General features: G+C 44.3%; 1 long non-coding RNA gene across 1 annotated transcript; it reads left to right on the forward strand.

The window, feature by feature from the left end:
- The first annotated feature begins 277 nt into the window (after positions 1–277).
- Positions 278–4,853, forward strand: LOC121688313. The gene is made up of 3 exons (XR_006024551.1): positions 278–418; positions 3,434–3,565; positions 3,871–4,853. It is a non-coding gene; the product is annotated as an uncharacterized LOC121688313 (long non-coding RNA).
- Positions 4,854–5,801: the final 948 nt, after the last annotated feature.

A 5,801-nucleotide genomic window follows, 5' to 3' on the forward strand; every position in this document is an offset into this window, starting at 1 on the left:
CACCCTCCATCGGCTCCGCGGCTCCACGGCAACGATGACAACGCTCGGCGGACTGGCACACTAACCCACAGATGCGCTGCCTGCGGAAAAAAGAGAGAGAGAGAGAGAGAAAGAGAGAGAGGGAGCGGAGCGGAGCACAGCGCGGAGGAACGAGTGAGAAGCGGCGTACAGACGAAGACAGAGAGAGAGAGAGAGAGAGAGAGAGAGAGAGAGAGAGAGAGAGAGAGAGAGAGAGAGAGAGAGAGGGCGAGGGCGAGGGAGAGAGTGAGTGAGGAGGAGAGAGGGGGAATGAGAGAAAGAGAGAGTGAGAGAAAGAGCGAGGGGAGAGAAGAGAGGGAGGCATATCACAGTCAGGCATCAGACGACACCCAGGGCTTTGAGCGCGGCGGGAAGCAGTCCATGGAGCCAGCAGCAGAGGGTAAGGCAGCCTGGCTTGTGGAGCACGTGTGGATCTCACTGGTCTTTTTTATCCTCTCGTTTGCTGTGGTTTTTTCATTTCTTTTGTTTTGACTTAATAAGCAAGAAGTACATATTTTTGTGTGTTATCTCAAATAATCATTTATGCTCAATTCATTTTTTTTTTACATTGATGTACACCCCTACAGTTTTCACTTTCCTTTTCTTCATTGCTTTCTCTGTGTCGTGTTTTTTCTCATGTTCAAATGAGAGCGTAAGCTCTCAGATATTCTGCCTTTTTCCTGATATGTTTTTTTCTTCGGAAGAATTCCTGCTTGTGAGATGTAGTTTCCTGTCCTTGGGATTTATGTAAAGAAGAACGAAGCCACGAGTTAGTTACATGTAGTTTTATCATTCTATTTTATTTATTTATTTTTTGTTTATTACTAATAATTTTTCTCTCCTGTTGTGGAGCAGCATTGCTCAGTGCTGTGGTGTAAAGCAGGGTGGAGGGGAGTGATGGAGAGAATACAGATTCAGAAAGGGAGAGAGAGAGAGAGGGAGAGAGAGCAGCAGCTACAGTACTGCGCTTTCAAAAAAAAAAAAAATCAGCAGAGATCTCACCCAGCCCTTTCTGCCCTGCTCCCTGCAATCAGAGAGCTATTTCCCTCTCATAAAGACACATCAGAACACAGAGGAGCTGTGTGTGTGTGTGTGTCTCTCTCTCTCTATGTGTGTGTGTGTGTGTACGGGAGAGAGAGAGAGAGAGAGAGAGAGAGGGGGAGGAAATTGACAAGAACTACGGAAAAAAGATCGTTGGAAAAGTGATTGAGTGCACCCGGAGGAACTTTGTTTACCACAAACAGAAATAGATATGCATGGATAGGCATTGATTCTGTTAGTTAGGAGGAGGAGAAGGAAGAGGAGGAGGAGGAGGAAGATGAGGAGGAGGAAGAAGAGAAGAACAAGAAGGACAAGGAGAAATTTTGAGGAACGAATAAAAAACATAAAACCTTATAGAAGGAATCATAGAGAGTAAGAGAGAGAGATGGGCGGAAAACTGGAGAGGGATGGATAGAGAGATGGAGAGAGGGATGGAGAGAGAGATGGAGAGAGAGATGGATAGAGAGATGGAGAGAGGGATGGAGAGAGAGATGGAGAGAGGGATGGAGAGAGATGGAGAGAGGGATGGAGAGAGAGGTGCAGAGATGTCTTGGCGGTACTGTTTGGAGAGTCACAGTGTGCTGTTTTTTTTCCTCTCTTTTTTTTTCCTCCACGGGAGAGACAGAGAGCCCCTGGGGCTGCTTTGCTGGTGTGTGTGTGTGTGTGTGTGTGTGTGTGTGTGTGTGTGTGTGTGTGTGTGTGTGTGCAGAGAGTGTGAGACAGTGGTGGGGGGTGGGGGTGTTGCATGTCCATGCGTTTGGGGCTGCTGCCGCTGTGTGTGGGGGGTACGTCCCGTCGTTTAACAGCTGGGGGTCTCCAGGGAAACGAGGGCTGGAGCGAGCGAGCGATTGAGTGAGTGGCAGCAAGGACGCTGGAGAGATGCTTTTGTTGTGTCCAGTGCTTGAGTCCAGCTCGTCTCTGTGTGTGCCGTGATCAACACCCTTTACCTCTCTCTCCCTCCCTCTCTCCTTTTCTCTCTCTCTCTCTCTCTCTCTCTCCCTCTGGCTCTTCTGCACTTCTCTTCCTCTCTCTCTCTGTGTCTCCCCTCCTTCCTCCTCTCGGTGTGGCTCTTGTGATGCTGCTGTCCCCCTCTCTGAGAGATAGGGGGATAATGGTGCGTCTGGGTAAGCTGCCGCTGCTGCTGTCTTTTGTATTTTGTTAATCAACAGCTGGGTGCTTCAGCGTGTGCTCTGGGTTCACCGAGAGCATTTGTTTGCGTTTCGCTCATTATTCTGTAATTGTGGACAGGGCGAGCCGTGGCGATTTGTGAGAGTTGCGTTCTTCAAAATGCTATAAATTGGATTTTCGCTCTCCCTCTCTCTTTCCTCTCTCTCCTAGTGTTTCGTGGTTGTGTGTATTCTAGATGCATTGTGTGTCTGTGTAAGGGAGTCTAGAGTATGTGTGTGTGTGAGTGTGTGTGTGTGTGTGTGTGTTTGTGTGTGTGTGTGTATGTCTGTGTGTAGTCATTCTAAAGAATTTATGATATTGCATTTGATATTAAAATTGGATAATTGGTGCAAAGCCATTGTAAAATGTGAAAACGGCACAAGGTTTGTGGTCTTCTGCAGTGGGCAATTTGGTGTTTGAATACACACATTTGTTTGTATATTTGCTTTAAAACAATTCAGTTGGAAAGGTTAGAAAAAATATAATATTGACATAAGGTGTCATCTTTGCTAAAAAATTGTTTTAATGAAAACAAATAAGACCAACATCGTAGCTATTGATCAGATGCATAAATCAATAAAGTGATTTTAAACAGGATCTGTTGAGGTACAACGACTGTTTTTATTTCAGAGAATGTATTGGTTGGAAGGGCAGGAGCTTGCCTCTGCTAAGCTAAAATTGAAATTGGTTGTAATTTAGTATGTCTAGATTTGAAAAAAAGACTGCCTTTTCAGTTGTGAAAATATGATTTTCGCATCATTAATTTTTAAGCCATCCTGAACCATAATCTTCCTTTTTTTGTTGTGTGTTTTAGATCTGTAAATGCCAGATGACAGATATCCATTGGGTTTTTTACCAAATCTGTCTGCTGTCATTTTGATAAGTATTGTCAAAGCACCCTTTTATTTCAAATGAAAGCACTAATGATAGAAAATGTTTGCCTTTTTTTCTTGGTCTGGCACGCATCATTAAAGCTCCTTCTATACAGAATCCCATGTACCAATGGAAGGAGAGGGGGAGTCTCTCTCTCTCTCTCACCCCTCCCTTAACCCCTACCCCCTTCATTCTCTCTCTCTCTCCCATCTCTCTCTCCCTCTTTCTCTCTCGCTGCATGTAATGGGTTGAGTGGTTGTAATGTTTTGGCAGGCTTGACAGGCCCCGTGTTGGCTGTGACCCTTAACCTGCTTGCTCCCGCGTTTTTCCACAGGAGCTCATTACTTCAGGATAACACCTGCCGGGATTGGGAGCGCTGCGCCTGGGAAGGGAATCCCATTATGGATGGAGGCTGCTGGAGCTTCGGCGCTGGATGTAGCAGGCCTTCACAGACACCGTGGCTCAGGTAGGTGTCTGCTTACCAGGGCTCATAGCATTTCTTAGGTGGGAGGAGGGCTCAGACCATTTCTTTCCGTTCCTTTTTGCTGCTGTAGCATTTCTAAAGAGATGGAGAATGACACTGAGTTGTGTGTATGTCACATGGTGTAAACATAGTGGGTTCCAGTGCATCTCTTGTGAAAGGAATAGGTGAATAGGAATTGGAATAGTATTTTTGTTTGTTTGTTTATTTGTTTATTTTGTTTTTTTGCTTCTTTCTTTCTACCCTACCAAGCTGGGATTGAAAAATGCACCTTTGATTTCTGTTTGCAGAAAAGCCATTGATGGGGCCTTGCCTTGCAACACTGTAAAGCGTCTTCAATCAATTGATTTGAAAAGCCCCTCGCTATTTCCAGGCGGTTGAGGAACGATTGTTGGTTACGGTCGCGTACACGTTGCTTCTCCCCTTCCCCGCGACAAACAAAAAAAAAACAAAACAAAAAATGAAACGAAAACAAAACCAAAAAAATGGCAAAACATAAAAACACGAAAAAAAAGCGTCAAAGACTCTCTTCGGTGACGGGTATTCTTGGGTGGATAATACGGATGACGTTGTTATTGCTTAAGAATACGCGTAGTCGAGGAGAGTCATGTCTACGGAGACCGCACAAGGGACTAGAGTGAGCTGAAGCCTCAAAGCTGCCATCTGCCTATGTGAGCTTTTTTATGCTGTGGGCAGTCGCACTGAGTCGGTCAGACTGACACCCTCGTCCTCGTGTCTTTTATATTTATTTATTTTGTTATTTATTTAATTAATTACCTCTCCAGTTATCTATTTTTGTTAACTACCAGGCCACCACACAGAGCCTTATGTGTCATGCTTGTATGTAAACCCTGTGTTGTGAGTAGTTGTAGTTGTATGGCTGTTGATAGCAGTAGCACAGCTGGTGATAGCATTTAGCATGTTTAGCTAATGGGATTAGTAATTAGGATATAGTAGCTTAGCATTTTTGTAATTCTGTGCCTTTCCTGTTGCTTTGATTTGCCTTCTACTGTAAATTTTATCTTCTTTTTAGAGTTAGCTTAGTCATATTTTGTCTAAAGGATATGTATTTGTATTTATATTGATTTTGTTAAGTGTAGTGTTTTTTTTTATTTGTTTTCTAAGCCATTACATTTGTACCTGTGAATTCACGCATGTGCTTTATATCACTGAGTGAACTGTGCCTTGTTGACTTTGTAATGGCAGAGGACGGACAGTGTTTGACAGTGTCAGGGTGGCCTTGCTTGGGGGGCGGGTTGGTAGGGTGTGAGAGGTGAGGTGAGGTGTGGGGGGGTTGGAGTGGGGGTGGAGGAAGACCACAGGGCCACAGGCTGGTGGATGCAAATGCAATGTAGTCTCCGGTGTTTATCATCCGGCAGGGCGAGATGAGCTCGCCGACTCCTTTTCATGCAAATGGATGTGGAAAATGGCATTTATCACGCAGGGTTTCCGTAAATGAGGCCCGCCCCATCCACCAAGCCACCGCCAGGGCCAAGAAAACAAAATGTCCACCTCGCCCGGCGACAGCTCAATTTATGCGCTGAGAGAAAGAGTGCTTTTGAAAGAGCACTCACACACACATACACACACTCTCTCTCACACGCACGCTTACACTCACACTCACAGACACACAGACACACATGCCCACACCCGATAAACAATTACCACCAGCTAAAATTTACTATAACCGGGTTTTCCATGTATCCGCATGCATGTCATGAATATGTATCACATTCCACGTGTGATGCCGTATTCTAAACTCTAACACCCATGGAAATCCAATTGCCCACCTAATAGGATCTACTTGACTTATGAAAGCATATCTTCAGACATGTCAGATCTTATACATATACATGAGCAAGAGGGCTTCTCTCTCATTTTTCTCTTTTCGCTCCTTGTCCTAGGAAACGATTTTCCTCACGTTTATTTATTTCCCTCTCAGTGATATGACATTAAGACAGACCTTTTTTTTTATTTTATCATCATTATTATTACGATTATTATTATTATTATTATTGTTTTTCTCTCAAGACATAAATGGGAAAAATGTCCATGCATTAATGAGGAGGCTGGAAGAAAAGGGGTTAGAGGGGAGAGTGTGAACAAGAGAAAAAAAAGGAAGAGAGAGAGGGAGAGAAAGAGGAAAGGGTGCTAAATCTCCAGACAATCTAATTTACTCTTAATCATCTTTAAACGTATTCAAACGAGCTGCCTCCATTTC

The sequence above is a fragment of the Alosa sapidissima genome, chromosome 17, assembly GCF_018492685.1.
Source record: "Alosa sapidissima isolate fAloSap1 chromosome 17, fAloSap1.pri, whole genome shotgun sequence".
NCBI classification, from domain to species: Eukaryota; Metazoa; Chordata; class Actinopteri; order Clupeiformes; family Clupeidae; genus Alosa; species Alosa sapidissima.